Genomic DNA, 20,883 nt, shown 5'->3' with positions numbered 1-20,883 from the left:
CATGAGCTATACCGTGCAGGGCCACCCAAGACGGACAGGTCATGACAGAGAGTTCTGACAAAATGTGGTCCACTGGAGAAGGAAATGGCAACCCACTCCAGTATCCTTGCCAAGAAAACCCCATGGACAATGTTAAAAGGCTAAAAGATATGACGCTGGAAGATGAGCCCCTCAGGTGTCCAATATGCTACTGGGGAAGAGCGGAGGGCAATTCCAAGTAGCTCCAGAAAGAGTGAAGCGGCTGGGCCAAAGCCGAAAGGACGTTCAGCTGTGGATGTATCTGGAAGCGAAAAGAAGGTCCGATGCTGTAAAGAACAATATTGTATAGGTACCTGGAATGTAAGATCTATGAACCAAGGCAAGCTGGATGTGGTCAAACATGAGATGACAAGATTGAACATCGACATCTTGGGAATCAGCGAACTGAAATGGACGGGAATGGGTGAATTTAATTCGGGTGACCATTATATCTACTACTGTGGGCAAGAAATCCTTAGAAGAAATGGAGTTGAACTCATAGTCAATAAGAGAGTGGGAAAGGCAGTAATGGGGTTTAACCTCAAAAACGACAAAATGATCTCAGTGCGTATCCAAGGCAAACCATTCAATATCACAGTCATCCAAGTCTATGCCCCAACCACTGATGCTGAAGAAGCTGAAGTTGACCGCTTCTATGAAGACCTACAACACCTTCTAGAACTAGCACCAAAAAAAGATGTCCCTTTCATCATAGGGGATTGGAATGCTAAAGTAGGAAGTCAAGGAGTAATCGGAATAACAGGCAAGTTTGGCCTTGGAGTACAAAATGAAGCAGGGCAAAGGCTAATAGAGTTCTGTCAAGAGAACAAGCTAGTCATAGCAAACACTCTTTTCCAACAACACAAGAGACGACTCTACACATGGACATCACCAGATGGTCAATACCGAAACCAGATTGATTATATACTTTGCAGCCAAAGATGGAGAAGCTCTATACAGACAGCAAAAACAAGACCAGGAGCTGACTGTGGCTCAGATCATGAGCTTCTTACTGCAAAATTTAGGCTTAAATTGAAGAATGTAGGGAAAACCACTAGACCACTCAGGTATGACTTAGATCATATTCCTTGTGAGTACACAGTGAAGGTGATGAATAGATTTAGAGGATTAGATTTGGTAGACAGAGTGCCTGAAGAACTATGGACGGAGGTCCGTAACATTGTACAGGAGGCAGCAACTAAAACCATCCCAAAGAAAAAGAAATGCAAGAAAGCAAAATGGCTGTCTGATGAGGCTTTACAAATAGCTGTGGAAAGAAGGAATGCGAAAAGCAAGGGTGAAAGGGAAAGATATAAGCAACTGAATGCAGATTTCCAGAGAATAGCAAGGAGAGATAAGAAGGCCTTCTTAAATGAACAATGCAAAGAAATTGAGGAAAACAATAGAATGGGGAAGACTAGAGATCTCTACAAGAAAATTGGAGATATGAAAGGAACGTTTAGTGCAAAGATGGGCATGATAAAGGACAAAAAAGGCAGGGACCTAACAGAAGCAGAAGAGATTAAGAAGAGGTGGCAAGAATACACAGAAGAACTATACAAGAAAGATCTTAATGTCCCTGATGTCCACGCTGGTGTGATCACTGACCTTGAGCCAGACATCCTAGAGAGTGAAGTCAAGTGGGCCTTAGGAAGCATTGCTAACAACAAAGCTAGTGGAGATGACAGTATTCCAGCTGAGTTATTTAAAATACTAAAAGATGATGGTGTTAAAGTGCTGCACTCAATATGCCAGCAAGTTTGGAAAACGCAACAGTGGCCACGGGATTGGAAAAGGTCAGTTTACGTTCCAATTCCAAAGAAGGGCAACGCCAAAGAATGCTCAAACTATCGCACAATTGCACTCATTTCACATGCTAGCAAGGTTATGCTCAAAATCCTACAAGCTAGGCTTCAGCAATACATGAACCGAGAACTACCGGATGTACAAGCTGGGTTTCGAAGAGGCAGAGGAACTAGAGATCAAATCGCCAACATTCGCTGGATCATGGAGAAAGCACGAGAGTTCCAGAAAAATATCTACTTCTGCTTCATTGACTATGCAAAAGCCTTTGATTGTGTGGATCACAACAAACTGTGGCAAATACTTAAAGAGATGGGAGTACCAGACCACCTTACCTGTCTCCTGAGAAATCTGTATGCGGGCCAAGAAGCAACAGTCAGAACCGGTCATGGGACAACCGATTGGTTCAAAATAGGGAAAGGTGTACGACAAGGCTGTATACTGTCACCCTGCTTATTTAACCTATATGCAGAGTACATCATGAGAAATGCCAGGCTGGAAGAATCACAAGCCGGAATTAAGATTGCAGGGAGAATCATCAACAACCTCAGATATGCGGACGATACCACCCTAATGGCAGAAAGTGAAGAAGAACTAAAGAGCCTCTTGATGAGGGTGAAAGAGGAGAGTGCAAAAGCTGGCTTGAAACTCAACATTAAAAAAACTAAGATCATGGCATCTGGACCCATCAATTCCTGGCAAATAGAAGGGGTAGAAATGGAAGCAGTAACAGACTTCATTTATTTGGGCTCCAAGATCACCGCAGACGGAGACTGCAGCCATGAAATTAAAAGACGCTTGCTCCTTGGGAGGAAAGCTATGGCAAGCCTAGATAGCATATTAAAAAGCAGAGACGTCACCTTGCCGACAAAGATCCGCATAGTCAAAGCTATGGTTTTTCCGGTAGTAATGTATGGCTGTGAGAGCTGGACCATAAAAAAGGCCGAGCGCCGAAGAATTGATGCCTTTGAGCTGTGGTGCTGGAGAAGACTCTTGAGAGTCCCCTGGACTGCTAGGAGGTCAAACCAGTCAATCTTAAAGGAAATCAACTCTGATTGCTCATTGGAAGAATCGATAATGAAGCTCAAGCTCAGATACTTTGGTCACCTAATGCGAAGAGAGATCTCTTTGGAGAAGACCCTGATGCTGGGAAAGATTGAAGGCAAAAGGAGAAGAGGACGGCAGAGGATGAGATGGTTAGATAGCATCACTGAAGCAATGAGCATGAAACTGAGCAAACTCAGGGAGGCAGTGAAGGACAGGAAGGCCTGGCGCAATATGGTTCATGGGGTCACGAAGAGTCGGACACGACTTAACGACTAAACAACAACAAAGTGCATCCATCCCTGCTCTTCTTGACCTCTCAGCGGCTTTCAATACCATCGACCATGGTATCCTTTTGGGTCTGCTTGTGGAGTTGGGGGTGGGTGGCAGAGTTTTGTTCTGGTTCACCTACTCCTCCAGGGTAGGTCGCAATCAGTGTTGATAGGGAATGAGAGGCCCATCCCATGGCCCTCCCTTTTGGGGGGGCCACAGGGTTCGGTACTCTCCCCACTCCTTTTTAACATCTACATGAAACCGCTGGGTAAGATCATCTGCCACCATGGGATGAGGTATCGTCAATATGCAGATGACACCCAATTATACATCTCCATCCCAGGTGATTTGAGTGACGTTGTGACCACCCTTTTGCGGTGCCTGGAGTGCATAGTGTGTAAGAATATTCGCTGCACATCACCCTACCCTTCATTCTCTGCCCCTGCAACCCACCACATAACTTAGTAGCAGGATTATAGGGGAAAACCTTGGAGGCTTAGTTCTACAATAAGACATGCTCAATACTTCTATGATACAAGAATTATACGGAGATGAGCAACCTGTGGTTCTCTAGATGTTGTTGGAACATAACACTCAATATTTCTAACCAGCAACCATACTGGCTAAAGTTGCTATGAGCTGAATATCACGTAAAGGGCCGCAGATTGCCCAACCTTGATGGTTTAAAAGAGCTGCATCACCAACAGTAATGGAAGCTAAGAAGATTCCTGATTAGCCAACGAGGTCACTTTGGCAACAGACTTTCCAGTCAAACTTGAGAATGAGATACTAGAGCTTTGGCTCTAAATGACTTACTCACTTCCCACTTACCTTTCTCCGCCAAGTTAATTAACAGTGAGGGAGCAGAAGGGGTGGGTGGTATGACATTTTAATGTATCAGGAATATACAGAAAATAAAAATGTGATCTCTTAAAGCCAAGTCTGCAGCAATACATGAACTAAATTTGCAGAGCAACTAATTACAACACAGAGAAAAAACATAGGTCTTTGAATAGTGTTGCTGTTATCAAGGTTAGGCTATTTGTCTGCTTTGATTATACTTGGGAAAATGATGCAGGAGGCGCTGGACAAACTATTCACTTAATCACTTAGAGGGAAAGTGTTCCAAGAAAATCATCCATCTGAATTAAATGCATTGACAAACAGCTTGAGAACACCAAGGGAATACAATCTGCATAGCAGGAAAGGGTAGCTCTTCTGCGCTTACAAGAAAACAGAGAAGACCTCCACAACACAAATGAGTGTTTCAAACTGAACACAAGAGAAGGAGAAACAATATTTCATGCAGACCTTTTTCAAAGCCACTCGTTCTAGAGAGGCATATAGAGGAGGTTGCACAATCACTTTAAGGTCCTACCCATCGCATTTCGGTCACAAATAAAACCCACAACTTCATGATCCACTGCTTCTCAAATCTCCTTCTATTATAAGACTGCCAATTGACAATTATAATTCTACTTTCAGTCTCTTCCCTTGTCATAAGATATGTGGAATAAAAATTCTTAAAACCTCTTGTACCTTGGAAGGTGCTAGAAGATTTAACTCCTCATTCATATTAACACATCTCAAGATATTGACAGACTAGATGACTCTAATTAAAAATTAAATGTGTTCACTATTAGATTATCAGTTCATTTCAGGTTATTTATTTACAGCAAAAAAAAAGTTATACATAAAACAATATTAACAAGCTGTCCAAGAAATGCTATACCTCAGCTATCTTAGGCCACTTTGTCTGTTTGTACCCCAAAAAAGGTCAGGATATAAACTTAATAATAAACAATAAATAAACTATTCATTTCAAGACATATACTTTCTTTTTCAACAATATTTGAAAAACAATATTTGAAAAAGAAGCTGTGGCATATTTTTTAACTGATTTTTTTTAAGGGTCTGCATCACACATCAAAGAATAAATGATACCAGGGCACTGAGATGGTACAGCACATGGCCAAATTGTGAATCTAAAAATCCCCATTTTGTATCATTAATGCAGTAGGTGGACTTACATAAACCACTATTCCTTAGCCTCAGTCTCTGCAACTGCAATGGAGGATAATAATACTGATGCCTCTTATAAGGTCTTGTAAGGATTCCAGTTAAACAAGGCACTTGCAGCACTCTGAACTCTTGAATACACTGTGAACATGTTAAGCATAAACTATTGTGTTAATCTGTTATGTTAACTGACAGCCGTGTAGCCAAAGGAGAAAGCTGAGACAGAGGCTGAAGATTTGAGGGAAAGAGTGCTTCAAGGGTGCCATTAATTAAAAAACAAAAAAGAGCCCTTTTGCTTCTTTCTTCTCCAGGCTGAGTATGCTAGTACATACTGAACTATTTAAAAATAAAATCAGCTCTACAAACTAAGTCTGCCTGTGTTGTCTGAGTACTCAGACTGTTCTTCAGATCCTTCCCTCTCTCCATTTCTTAGACAGGGTTTTTCAAACTGTGTCCCATAGAACCCCAGGTATCTGTGAGAACTTAAAGGGGTTCCAAGAAAAAAAAGTTCACTCAAATGCAGCCAATTTTCTCTCACTGAAGCTTTGCCTCTTAATAAATGATTCCAGGAATAATGTTTAAACCAGTTCCACAGCTTGAAAAGTTTGAAAAACCCTGTCTTAGACTACTCCAAAGCACCTTTTTTCATGATACAGAAAACATTAATTCAGCTAATGGCAGGGGAAGCACAGCAAAATAATCTGAACTACATATAATGAATTTTATTTCTATTAATTTCAGTGGGTCTACACTTTCACACAGCAAATATTATACTCAAACTACATGGGAAGAGCTTAAATTGAAAGAAAATGGCTTTTTGTTAAGCTCAGGCAGTTACTGAATGGTTGCTTGTATTTACTAACTCTGACATTATAGTAAACTAAGTTTTTGCCATCTTTAAAAGAAATTAAAAGAAATTTACTTCTACCATGGAGGATATTTTCTTCCCTCTCTTAAAATTGACACCACATAAAATGACACTTTAATGCTGAAGTTCACATACAAGGTGGGCACGGCTGTTCCACCCACACCCCAAGAAATAAATGTAAATCAACAAGAATTCTCTTGGCAGAAATACATAGGATACTTAACAAAGCAAAGAGTCAAGGTTTTATAACCCACCGTTGCCACCATGTGTCCTGGAAACAGTACTGCATAAAGCATTATTTTTACTCCAAAGACACAAAACATGTTTTGGGGGGAAAAATTAAAAAAAAAACAAGAATGTGATAGATTTAAATCAGAATCTGGTCATGTATATAAAGAGAGTTTATGTTATTGGTACTCCTTCCTAGAACTCCCTTATGTGTACCTTTTGGCATTTTCGGGCTGCTTCACTGAAAAATACATTTCAGAAGCAGCCAGAAAATGGATGGATCCATGTTTAGTTTAATTCAATTTCTATATCATAGTGATTTTTCTTATTGAGGAATTAAGTGTTTTTTGGCTGCTAGGAGTTTGAGCCTTATGTATAAGTGACCTATAAACCCTCTAAATAAAATAGTGAGATAGATGTTTTGCAATATGCCTACAGTATTAACCAAACAATTAAAAGAGTAGGCCAGTTTGCATTTCTCCTGCAATTTCAGAGACTGGTAGAAGGTATGTACTGCAGGTATTCAGTTGCTCAATAATTTAGGAACAATTGGAAGGGGACACCTTTTATAGTTTCAGCTTTATTTTCAACTGCTTCTTTCTGCTTCAAATGTGGATACCAATCTGTTGTCAAGTCTTGTCACTTCTCTCAGCTGCAATCTTCTGCCTATTCATCATTGTCCCTTCAGTTAAAGTGTGCTTCATGTTAACCCAGCTGTCACCTGCTTCAACTACTGCAGCCTTCCTCCGCCTTTCCTCTACCACACATTATTATTCTTACCTCTTTTCAAAATCTTACTTTAAAATACTTCATCATACTATCATTCCAGTTATGGAGACTTTCCTCTTCAAACATTTGCACTGGTTTTCCATCCCTCCCATACCTATAAAAAACTCATTATCATTATCTTTCAAGACCTTGCACATTTCCTTATATTTCTTAATAATTACACTTGCCCTGTATGTAGTATTTTCAAACATTCGGGGTATGAGTTCACTTAAGCATGTCATTACAACCTGTGAGGCAGTTCAGTTTTATTATTCCCATTTCTGAATGGAGGATTAATACTGACAGTCATTACTTGCTATGTCCTCCTGGAGGAAGAAACACCCATAATCTATGCTATACTGATGACACTACTGTGATAGCTGAAAATGCAAGCCCTAGTACTAAAAGTTAAAGAGCACAGTGAAAAAATGAGACTAAAATTAAATATAAAAAAGACCAAACTAATGACAACAGGTACAACAACCAGCCTTAGAATCGGCAATGAAAATATCAAAGTGGTGAATAGCTTCTGCCTTTTAGGATCAACCATCAATAGCAAAGGAACAAGCAGTCAAGAAATACACCATAGAATAGCACTTGGTAGAACAGCCATGAAGACCTTGAAAAAGATATTCGGATGCTGTGATGTTTCTATACTTACAAAGATCAGAATAGTACACACTATGGTATTCCCTGTGACACTCTAGGGAAGTGAAAGTTGGACTTTGAAGAAGAATGATAGGAAGAGTATTGATGCCTTTGAATGTTGGTGCTGGAGAACACTCCCAAGAATACAATGGACAGACAAGAAAACAAACTGATCGATCATTGAACAAATCAACCCAGAGTTCTCACTCGAGGCACAAGTGACCAGGCTTAAATTATCCTACTTAGGACACATTATGTGACGACCTTCTCTGGAAAAGGTTCTACTGCTTGGAAAGGTGGAAGGAAAGAGGAGGACAACCAGCAGCAAGATGGATGGACTCAGCTATAGTAGCAATGAGTGCACCCTTGGGAGACCTGAAAGAACAGGTTAGGATAGATTGTCATGGAGAAAAGCATCTAGGTGTTCACTAGGAGTCAAAAACGACTTGATGGCACATAATCAATCAATGCTCCTCCTACCCATAACTTCTGTTCCAATTACTCCCAATCACACACCGTCTCTTGCTCTCTAGTGCAGCATCATCAATTCTCATTTGCTGCCTATTATGCCTGAAACATCCTCCTTGCACATATGAGAGGCATGCCTCTCTGCTGCTTCCTTCCAATTCCACTTCAAAACTCAAGGACGATTCTCCAAGTTCTATGGCTGAACTTCTATGCTTAATCACAAATATGTTTTAAATAGTTAGAATATAAACACGGCAGAAAGGAGACAGTGATGCTAACTGTATTCTTTCATCTATTGCTTTTATTACACTGTAAATTTATGAGTTGCATTTGTTTATTTAAAAGGAACGTTTACACTGATAGTCCTATGGATACTGAAATTCAAACATTGCCAGCCCACATAAAGTCACAAAACTTTCCACTTGGAGACATTTCCAGAAACCAGAGACGGAGAATCTATAGCCCTTAGATCTAATTCAGCCCACTGGGCCATCTGTCTACTCCCAACCCTCCAGTCATTGTAAAAAATAACCAGACATGCATTTCTTCCCCCTATTACTGCCACCACTACTGAATCAGTAGTATGATTCAGCTTTCGCTGTTGTTCATTAAACTGGAAAGGCAATGAGTGATTGAAGCCAGTAACAGCCATACTTGTAGGTACATTTTTACAACTATATTTCAGTCACTCTACTGTTTTCCTTTTACAATATGATAGGTAGTTAAAACTGTTTTTTGAAGGTATCTTTCACATATGAAATAGTGTTGAGTCTTAATAATCAGACATAGAAGAAAGTGGAAAAGATGCTATTGCCATGAGCCACACCAACTGCAATCTGTGGCCAAGACCCAATGAAGCACCTAAACAACAGTTAAACATAGTCTAGATCAGGCCTGCACAACATATAGCCTATGGGCCACATATAGCCCGCCAGCAGCCTTGTGCAGCCTGCCAACATTTTTTAAAAAGTAGTAAATTTAGAGCCGCTGCCACCTCCAGCACTTCCATCACTCCACTAGCCATGGAACAGCTGATTGGCACTCCGGGTATTTTTTTTGGGTAGCCCATTAGAATTTTTAATTTATCAGTGTGGCCCTTTCCCCTCAACAAGTTTTGCAGGCCTGGTCTAGGTTCAGGATAGTTGGAAGGCTGCAAAATAACTAGGGTCCCAAAAGTGTTCATAAATTGTTTTTAAAAATCTAATATAATTTGGGAATGGCATAAATGAAGCTGAAACAGAAAAAAAAAGGTAAACCATTTGGCAAGCATTTAAATGAACTTTAAAACTATATTATATTTCAATTTTGGCAGTAACATGAATCAAAATGATTCTTTGGTTTTGTCAATGCAGTATATTCACGTTTCCACTAGGTGGAGGGCCAGACCTACAATCAAGATTACAAAGCTTCTAAATTTACTGATTTTTCCAAGAGACTCTGGGAATATTACATAAAACTTCTTGAGGATTCCTTAACACTGTTTCTCACAGCTGTTTGATGCTTATGTTAACTCTTATTTTAATTCTAACCATGTGTGATGCTCCCACACAAAAAATACAAAATAAAAAAATCGAGAATCTTAAAAATTATCAGCTTTAAGTACAGTTTTTAAAAATACTATAGAAAATATTGTGACAAAAGTTTTTATAGTATTTTATGATATTCTTACCCACTATGTTCTGCAACAAGACATAAGATGCTGTGTACACGTTTGCTAAAACTGACTTGGTCACTTGCCTGAATTTGTTTGTACAAAGGAAAGCCAAGAACATATCCTGGTCCTAATCTATTACAACTGCTATTACATCTGTTTGAGTCTAATCTCAGCTACCATAGTGCCATCGTGGAAGAAAGCACAAGAAGTGGATCAATTCCTATCTCCTATGTTATGTTATTAATATTGTAATAACCACCAAAGACTACTGTAAGAACTTAAGCAAAATTGGAAACATCTATGGGCTTAAGAGTAAGCAACTCACAATTTGACTAGAAGAAAAGAACAGCTGCTTATTAGACTGCTTAACGTGCCTCTATTCAAGCTGTGGTCCTGGCATGCCGGCTTCAACCTAGCATATAACATATAAAGATGCATTTTATAGCAGTGCCAGCCGTTTCTCTTATGTCAAGAGCAGTACCTCATATAAAAGGAAATGCATTTCAAAAGACCAGGCTACTTTTGCAATTTAAAGACTTTGGTTTGGCTGTTTCATAAGTTTTCAAATTGCTGCAGGCTTCAATCAAAGCAGGTGGGTAGCAGGAAATCAATGTACAGGCTGAGCTACTTGACTGCTTCCATTCACTGGCTGCCACAAAGCCTCTGGCAAGTTAGGAACTGATTTTATCCTGGTTTTTCTATATCAAAAACTCCTCTGTGAGATACTGTTAAAGGAATAAACAGTAAATTCTAGCACAAAGTATTTTTCCAATTTCACCAAGCTTAGGAAGTCCCTCCTGGGCTTGGTCTGGGAAATCCATAGAAAAGACACAATTGTTTTGTTTCTTTGGCTGGCTGGCTGGCTGGCTAATAGGTTACTTTTTACCAAGAATTCTAATAGAAGACTCAAAAACAAACACCTTAACTGAAATAGATTTTGTCCAACTATAGCTGAAAATAAAATTGAAATACAAATTGTTGAATTATTATTTCCTTCCTCTTCTCAACCATGACCACTATCTTTTGTGGATTAATATTTGTAACTTTTCAAAATCTAAAATAAAAGCTAAATTATGATGTTGCACTCTTTATTTAATTTGATGCTATGCTACTGAGTTTTGAAATCCCGTATCAAAGGGACATCTGGTGAACCTATTATCTACATTCCAGTAAAAGTTAGGAAGCATATAAAGAACTTAGCCAGCCACAAAAGCAGATACGTGAGGCCGCAGATCTCTTAAGGGGCATATGTTGTGCCCAGGGCAACTAGTGACTATGCCCTGCTAAGGTCTCCATAGGGCAGACCCAGTCCCAGGTCACTTGCCATGGCAGCTTCAAAAGTTACTTTCTGAAAACAATCAGTACGTATATTCCAAACAAAAAGGAAGACTGTTTCTGAGAGAGAGGTGCTAAGAAAAGAAGAGAGTTTCAGAATGAACTCAAATCTTTATTGGGAGGCCTAAAGTCCTGTTAGAACCCTCAGGGACTTGCAGATCATATAATAGGAGAGAATTTATCTTTCCTCCCTACAAGTTGTAGCATCCAATGTATTCTAGTTTTGAAGGGCTGAGTTAATGGGCTTTATACAGTCCTTGTTTCTCTTAACAACAGTTTAAACACATCTGGTTTGTTGCATTATGTGGCACCTTTTGAGGAAATTTGGGGGGCTAAGACAGAGGCATGAACAAAGAGGTCCTGAAGAGAAGCAGGGTAGGAAGTGGAACTGCTGATGGCATAGCAAATGAGGCAGATGGGGAGAATGGGAGCCAGTAGCTGCAAACTAAACGCAAGGAAGCAAGGCGGGTAGGAGGATGGGGATTCCAGCTATACAAGCAAGAAAACAGTAGAACCAGTAAGTTTGGAAATTGCTTGTTGCAGTACCATGAGTAAGGCAAGATTTGTGGTAGAAAAAGTGGTCGCACAGGGAGGTGAGACAATACACAGTAGCACATGCATCTATCAGTGCATATGGCAGCCTTCCCCAATTTGATACCCACCTAATGTGTGGAACTGCTTTACCATCTCTTTATGTCAGTAACACGATACTGAGAGAAAACCAGGTAGAAAGTGCTGATGCCCCTTCCCCACCCACCGCCCCACCCCATATTTCATTAAATCAGAAGGGACTGCAACGATAAGTAAAGCAAAGCATCAGGAGGGTACCATACTGGAAAACACATCATTTTTTACTACAAGTTTGAAGTTTGTTATTTCTTTTGTTTGTGTCAAACAAAATATGCAGCTTTGTACAACCAATCTACACACTGTACAATTCCTAATCTGCAGTTTGATCTATTTCTGCATAGTCTAGCCTAACAAAAATGTTTCTGCCATATTTTTTTAGTAGGGGAGAATCTGCAGGAAAGTTGAATATGAAGTTGCTGAAGTCAGGCTTAAGTCTTGGGTAAATATTAAATATATATATACATACATACATACATACATACATACATACATACACACACACACACACACACATATCTTATATACATCATAGTCTTCTGATACAATCAACTATGCTACGTGGGAGCCAGTCAAGTACAAGCATAAATGTGGCAAACATGGCAGTGCAAATCACACCATGACCAACACTCACCCACCAAATGTGCAATAAGAACCCAATGTCTGTACAGCTACAAAAACTAGCTTCTTTAAAGAAAAATACCGCAGAGAAAACCCAAATGTTCTTCGTCAAGTTAGAGAAAAGTCTATTTCTGATTCCTAGAAAATATTTAAAAAGTAGATGTAACTCAGAGCAGCCACTTGCTCTGCTGTATACATTTAATACTCACCCACTGCCTTATCATTGTGCACAATTATGCAAACTTTATAATGTGAATTATATTTTCATTATAATATATCTTGTTCCTTTTTATTTTTTGTTCTCATTTTTCTTGTTCTCTATTTATTTTGTTTCTATTTACTCATATTGAATTTTATTGTTGTTACATTGTCAGTTGCCCAGAATCATCAGGAGCTGAGCAGCACCGAACTTGAATAAATTAAATTAAATATCTGGCCTGTGAGCAGTTGGCTGCATCTTGACCTTTTGCATGCTTATAATGATACAGCTACCAGCTTTAATGATAATAGCACATTCCACACGAGTCACAGAGATCAGCAAAAGGAATAGTGACTTCTTGTAAATGCCTAGGAACTACTGGAATCAGTTATAAAACTTATATATTATACAGTTTATGAAGACAGAATCTTCATCAGAAGATTGTTCTCTGGTACTTCGGCAGCTGTCAGCCCTTCGAGGTAGGCAAAGTCAAGAAACAGAAGCAGTAGGGATTCCAGGATGCTTTTTATTACTGTAGGATAGGATAACCAGAAAGCCAGTTTGGTGTAGTGGTTAAGATACTGGCCTAGAAACCAAGAGCCTGTGAGTTCTGAGCCTGACTTAAGCATGAAAGCCAGTTGGGTGATTTTGGGCCAGTCGCTCTCTCTCGGTCCAATCCCGCCTCATAGGGTTGTTGTTGTGGGGAAAATAGGAGGCAAGAGTATTAGGTATGTTTGCCACTTTCAGAAAGACAGAATAAAAATCTAATCATCTTGAAAGCCTACCTGAGATTCTCTCTGCCCCATCTTATACCATTTCTTTCTCACACTTTCCTCTTTCTCAGGACTGAGTTGCAATTTCTCCTTCTTTGACAGTTCACTGATCTCTTCCCACTTCCCAAGGCCAAATCCATATTATTTCACAACAGCCTAGATGACAGGACAGTGCATAATGAGTTTTACTTCTTGGGAGTGAACGGTAATGGGAGTAGTTGGGTAGTTTAAAAGAGCCAGCTATGTGTGCAGGCTGTGTATGTTGTAAGCTAGAATGCAGCAATAAAAATTACATGGATTTCGGATTTTTGTTTGCTGCGATTTAACATACATAACAGGATGTCAGAAGGAAACTGAGAAGTTTTGGAAACTGCAGCCTCCAGATCAATTTAGTTTTATGGGAAATGTGGCATAAAACTAGAGGAAATGGAAACCAAGGCCGGAGCTGTATTGTGTAGCTAGTAGAGCCAATAATAAGAATGAGAAGTTGCAGGTAGCTTTGTCTCTGCACGTTGCTGGAGAAGAGGGAAGAGAAGGGTTTAATACATTCCAGTTTGATGAGGTTTCTGATAAGCAAAAGTTGCAGGTATTGTTCGGGATATTTGGTAATTACTGCACTTCACAGAAGAATATTTACACGTGGGAGGCATAAAAACAAAGAGAAGGTATTGATCTGTACTTAGAGTTAAAACTTTTAGCACAGTCTTGCGAGCTTAGACAATTATACAACTCTGATTAAAGACTATGTGCATGTGAAATAAGATCTGAAAGAATAACAGCAAGACAATTAAGGATAAATGATTTAATGATGGAACATACCATTGATGTTTGTAGACCAACATTTCAGAAGTGAGTTGTAATAATGAAAGCCAGAACCCAAAATTGAGGTACAGATTTTATCATCCTAAAAGAGCATGCCTGGCTGTTGGTAAAAAAATGTAGAAGGCCAAATCATTCTGCAAAAATGTGTAGAACTAATGGCAAAATGTTACATACAAATGTTAAACACACATTTTACAAAACACTGAACACATAGAAGAGGCTACATAAATAATCAAAGGAGGAATATAGGATCAGATCAAGAATTATCAAAGAAGAAAAATAATCATATCGTTGGTTAATTGTGTTCAGCCAGCCTGAAACATATTCCTGGATATCAACATAGCCACATCAGTCTTACAAACAAAACTCACAAACCTACATACATCTTGCTCTACGCACCAAATGCAGCTTGATTTCCAGTAATTTTTGCTGGTAGTAAATCAATCAATAATTTGCTGCAAAACTGTTTACTTTGAATGAACCTTGAGAAAAATTCAGAATTGGTGTTTAGGGAAGGAAGTTGACATGAAATATAGGAAGACACTTGGATGTTTATCAGAAACAGGGATTTAGAAAAACAAGGGAGAAAGCAATTGCCAAGCTGCTACTAATGATACTCTTATTACCCTTCCTACTCGCATCAAGAGAACTGCATATATCTCTAGAGCAGTGTTTCTCAACCTTGGCAACTTTAAGACGTGTGGACTTCAGCTGGCTAGGGAATTCTGGGAGTTGAAGTCCACAGGTCTTAAAATTGCCAAGGTTGAGAAACACTGCTCTAGAGGCTCAGTTAGCAAACTTAACATTTTTACCTTCACAGATTGCAATTATAGTTTCTGGGCCTTAGCAACTCACACAGATTTTGTTATAGGAATTCTGTATGACTTTCAGTGATCTTCAGAGAAAATTCCATGATTCAAGAACCAGAATGATGTCAAGGCCTCCAAATATCCCCTCAGAAAGGATGGGAAAGCTGAGGCTCCAGAATGACATATGCCCTCTGAACCCTGTTTTCTGCAACTCCTGAAACTTTCTCCAACCACAAGTACAAAAAAACCCTCATCATTTTCTGTTGTTTTGAAGTGAAGAACACATAAAAGCCCTAAAACAGGACTGTCAAAAGTTTTTTTTTAAAAAAGCTACCCCAAAAGTTCCTCCTCCAAATCTAACCTGGGCCATATATATGACATATTGCCACAAAATTTGTACCATCAATCTGTCCTTCCCAATCTTCACCATCTCCCAAAATGTGAACTGCAGTCCCACATCTTCAATCTATCTTTCTAAGTCAAACAGGATTCCTGATCTAATTCTTGTATATCTTGACCTTACAGTAATTTTTTTTTCTCATTGATTTTATTTGGGTTTTGTTCCCTTTCCCTCAGGATCATGATCTTCCCTTGTAACCTCCCTTGATGTAAGCTCTACTTCACCTGCTCATAGTTTGGGACAGATGAGATGAAAAACCAGAACACCTGCCTCTGTCCTGAAGGATCTGGTAACACTCTAATGAAATAACTGTTCTTCTCATATTCCAAACATAAGGACTACCACATGTTGAAATAATAATGGTGAAAAGGAATCCAGTCTCCACATTCTCAGCTGTTTTCCTCCTTATTAATGAATGATCTTTCATTCTTCTTTCTTCAAGTATTTAGCACTAGTTCAGACATTAGGGTCATGAGAGGCCTAAGTAAACACATACTAAAATGTCAACTATGACAAGCTCTTACCTCACAGCAAATCAGCCATACAGAAAAGCATAACCCACATGAAGAATCCATATTATATTTCCTCACAATCTACATAAACTTTTAGATTGCTGTGACTGCCTATATTTGACACAGATGCCACCCTACCTACTACATTAGACCTGACTTAGCATTTCAAGAGGATATAAATGAAGGGCATGCTAATAAAACCTTATGGAAATGAATTACAGTACTTCAAACCTTTGTTAGGAAAATGTCTTTATTGCTTTTAAATTCACAATCATCAATTTTAGTGTATTTTGTAGATCCTACATTACAGATCAGAGATAGGGAACCTGTGGTCCTCCAGAAATTGCTGAATACTGTTCCTAGCAGCCCTCAAATTGCCCATGTCAGCTGGGTTTGCTTAGGATTGCAATTCAGCAGCTTCTGGAAGAGCCTATGGTAAGTTCTCCATCCTCTAAACTGTCATTATGCTTTCATACTTGATTGAAAAGTCTTGTTGCCAACACATGGAATAAGGAAACATGGGTAAGCTATTGGGAAATGTATTGTCCTGCCAGTTACTCAAGTTCCCCTTATAGCAGCAATTGAAAGAAAGTACTGCTCTGCTGGCAGTTTCCACTGGCTTTTCCAGTTGCTGTTTTGAGGCCTGGAAAAAAAAGTCGTAGTTGGAAGGAGGAGATGCTTCTCAGAATCCTCACCAAGTGTCAGCTGGTCATCACACTGGAAAAAACCAGATGGGAACTCAATTTATCCTATTTTAAGCCTGCAAGCAATGGCCAAAAGTTGCCTGAAAAGCTTCCAAAAAGGCACGTGCATGAGAAGGATGGGAAGAAAGCATTTAAATGTCACTGCAATCCATTAAGCAATGTTAATGGGAAATGGGGCATTTAAGGTTAAGGAGCTACACTATTCAGCACCTTTAACTGAAGAGCCAAAATGCTACTGGTAACATAAGTGATTTGGACCAGTTACTCTCTCTCAGCCCAGCCTACTTCACTGCATGGCTGTTGTGAGAACAGCATGAAGAGAAATCCCGATGTAAGCCACTTTGAGCTCCTGAAGAAAAGGTGGGAGATAAATAAATAACTGAAGCTAGGGCATGAAAATAAAGGACCACAATTCAGCACCAAAGACAGGCTTTACACATAGAAATCAAGTTCAATGTCCAGCCTACTTGTTAGGAGAAACATTAGAAGATGGAGTGCTATATACACTACCTTGAGCTCCTAGAGGAAAACTGGGATCTAAACCTAGAAATAAATAAATCTTAGAGGAAGTGTTACCTCCAAAAGCTCTTTCAAGAAAAAGTAGGATAATAAACTTGTTATCTTTGTCAAATGCATTTGACAAACACATTATAAGCTTTGCAAAATCACCAGTGTAATCACAGAAAATATAATTGGAGGCACACCAATTTAGAAATGCTTTAAGAACTTGTAATCCTCCAGATGTTGTTGAAAAACAATTCCCAACATCCCTGACTATTAATTATGGTAACTCTGGGATGAGTTTATTATTCAGCAATGTTTTTCCTTAGGGATCATACACATTACAAATTGGTTTTTATTTTAGAGATTGCTATTATTAGGAAAAGATACCTTTCTTGACATCAGTGCTTTAAGAGGTGCCATAATTTTCTTCAATTTCAGAAATAACTATCTACAACTTTAGATAGGTAGTTTCAAAGTATGCCTATGACTTGAATACTTCCCTTTGTATGATATAGTACTGTATTAACTCTGCATGGAATGGATTTCTTTTATCAGCTTTTGTTGTGAAAAACAGAATTTTTTTAATAACTTTGTTAGATTTTTAAAATAGATAAAAACTAACAAGAACTATTAAGATAGAAAGCAAAAAGGAAAAAAAGGCAAAGAATGAAAAAGAAAACAAGCTCAAAAGGGCAGAAAGAAAAAATACCAAAAAAATGACTTCCGACTTTCTTTTACAACAAATATATGTATAAAGTTGCTTCAAGCTCTTACCCTAAATTTATTACATATAGTAATACCAAAAAGGAGCTCATTATTGCTAAATCATGCTGACTTGATTTAATTTCACTTGCAGATCTAAAGACTTCCAGGCTTCATTAATACAGATTTCTCCCATCCTTAAGTCAAGGATGTAAGCCAACACCCACTGTGCTACCCCAGTGTGCCTCAGCAACGAGACAAACCAGTAGAGATATAAGGTGGGAGAGTTTCAGGGAAGGATTGGTATACTGGTAGAAAAACTTTCTTTTCCCTCCCACCCACCATCACCTGCTGGCAAGAAAAACAACTATCAATTGATGAGCAACAAAGCACTTTTGGAAACTCTGATTAGGCATTTGGACAAGTCAGATACCCAGTCTCTCTTGCAGTCCAAGCTAAAATGATCCTGGAGGTCAGCAACCAGCAACTTTTTTTTTATTCATTTGTTTAATCAATTTATATGTCCATTTTGCAAACGTGATTCTGGACAGCTAACAAATTTTAAGGCCGCACAAACTAAACAATAATCAAAGATAAAGATGAACATCCTATGACCACCAAGGCAACCAACAACCAAGCCATCTAACCTCCCAAATCCCATGCCTGGGAAAACAGCCAGGTCTTAAGGGATTTCCAAAAGGCCATCAGGTCAGGACTAACCTAATGTTGGGTGGTATGGTGTTCCAGACAGCAAGTACTATGACAGAAAAGGCGTGCTTTCTGAGTCCTAAAAGATGGGGGGTGACGCAAGTATGAGTGACTGTGAGCAGTGCTTCCTGTTTCAGGAAAGAGTACAACTGGCACACAAAATGAAGGGGGAGGGTGGGTGTCTGCAGCGGATTTAAGCAGTTAACAGGAGCTGGACAGATCTTTATCCCCAGTTGTATCATTGCCAACATCATCACCAAGTGTTATAGAATGTTTACATGGCAAGATTTGTATTGGGAGAAGAGAGGGAACAATAGCTACCTCCACACCAAGCTTGGGGTAAGACAAAGATGATGTTCATATCCCTTGGAAATGGTCTTCATATCACAATAAGTGAGATATGAGGATGAGCCCAAATCCAGTTGCTTGGAAATATTTTCCAGTTTTGGGTAAATTGTAGCTATACAACTGTTCCTGGCAAATATTGTCAATAATGCTCCAATCCACCCTGAGAAAGACATTAGAACAGACTTCCAAACCTAGACACTCTTCAGATGTGTGGACTTCAACTTCCAAAATTCTCAGCAGTAGCATAATATCTGTGAAATTCTAGCTCATATTTGAAGTTTAGACATCTGAAGTTGAGGAAGCCTGCATTAGAAGCCAATCTTATAATAATAATATTATAATCATGCTGTATAAGACTGCTTATATAGCAATCTTAGGCTATATAAATATGATAAATAAATAAATAAATAAATAAATAAATAAATAAATCTTTTGTGACATGAGGTTTTTCGAATACATTGGAACTGTAACACCCAGAATTCTCAGACAGAGTAGCTTGAATAACTACTGTATGCTAGCAGGGGAAGAATTGCATAGACCTATTCAAGATTTCTTCACAATGTTATCATGTACTCCCTTTGTATGAGGTACCCTTAAATAGTCAATCATATTCATGGGTTAACCTGCCTGACATTCAGACTCAGACTTACTAGAAAATGGTGGCATCAGGATTACATCCAAGCTGAGAAAAGCTATCAGTTTTCTGTCTGGTTCTAATTCTCCTGTCCAAGGACCCATTACATCTTATACCATGAAGTTATTTTTTGTCAGCAGGGTATATAGCATGCATAAGAAGTGGAGAAAAATCATATGGTTAATACTCACATGTACATGAAACAACTTTTGAAAAAATATACGCCTACTCTTTAGAGCTGTATACATTCTCTCCTTCAGTTTTAAAAGAAGTATATTCAACAGCGGCAAGTACCTTCAGCAATGGAAAGAATATGAATTTGCAGCCATAGGAAAGTGCATAGATAGTTTCCCACTCAAGTACCAGGATAAAATATGGTTTCCTCTGAATTCGCATCAACCAAGTCTCTGCTGAAGTAAAGGTGACAGGTCCCTCTCTCTATAAATTCTATTTTAAATTTTCCTGATTTACATAGTTACTAATCCACAATTCCACACTAATAATCCATAAATCAAGGTTTCTGTTGGCTCAAGATAAATAAGACCTCAGAAGCCATGCAATCCGTGTAGTCTGATCTAAGGATATTTCAGATTTCTGATGAATTTCAATCCAGATTTTTAGTTGTTTGAAATCCCCATCTAAACCTTTCTGGGTCAGAAGAATATATTGCTAAAGCATATCTCTTCAATCTATTATTAGTAATCTAGATCTTCCACATAGGTTTGTCAGACTATTCGATCCAATCTTCAGCTCCATTCTACCTGCTAACATGGAATGCCTTCTTCACTATTAATCCCTGTTTGGAACTACATGGCATGGCAAAATTTTGTCCCCTTAAACTGACACTGGATATGCAAAAGCTCTCAACCAACTTGAATGTTTGTTTGTTTTAATATCCACAGCAGCGTGGTTTGATGCAGTTCCTGACAGTGAGTCAAATCTGTTCAAAAGTGAAATAGGCAAGTCTCACTGAAACCCTCAAATTCTAATATTAAAAACACAATATTAGTTATTTGCTACATGAACCGTCCGTTGTATCTTTACCTTTGTATATAATACACTTTTATTCCCACTTTACAGGCTGAAAATTAGAGCCAAGAGAGAATGATGTGCCTAGAATCTATGGCTAAGCCAGCCCTTTCAAGATCAAAAGCATAATGCCATCCACTGGATTGCAGCTGTTCGTGTGCCTTTTATTTGAAAAGTTTACTCTAGAAACTGTTCTACATACAATCAGACGACTTTGGGAAGAACTCCTTTTGCTGCATAGCAAGGCATGACACGTACAAATTTAGCTGAAAGAGAGTTTCCCAACAGCAACTCGCAAGTCCCAAAAACAAGCTCTGTAATGCAAGGATTCAAATATTCCAGCAGCTCCACCCACCTCCAACAGT

General features: G+C 38.8%; 1 protein-coding gene across 2 annotated transcripts in view; it reads right to left on the bottom strand.

Annotated features, from left to right (window-relative positions):
* Positions 1–20,883, bottom strand: part of TEX264 (testis expressed 264, ER-phagy receptor) — a 192,114-nt gene that overhangs the window by 144,028 nt on the left and 27,203 nt on the right. The window lies entirely within an intron of this gene.

Source organism: Python bivittatus, unplaced genomic scaffold, assembly GCF_059951505.1.
Source record: "Python bivittatus isolate LINGU-HERP-01145 unplaced genomic scaffold, Pbiv_v1 ctg000080_np1212, whole genome shotgun sequence".
In the NCBI taxonomy this organism is placed as follows: domain Eukaryota; kingdom Metazoa; phylum Chordata; class Lepidosauria; order Squamata; family Pythonidae; genus Python; species Python bivittatus.
Note: the sequence above shows the minus strand (reverse complement) of the source record. Positions and strands in the feature narration are given on the sequence as shown.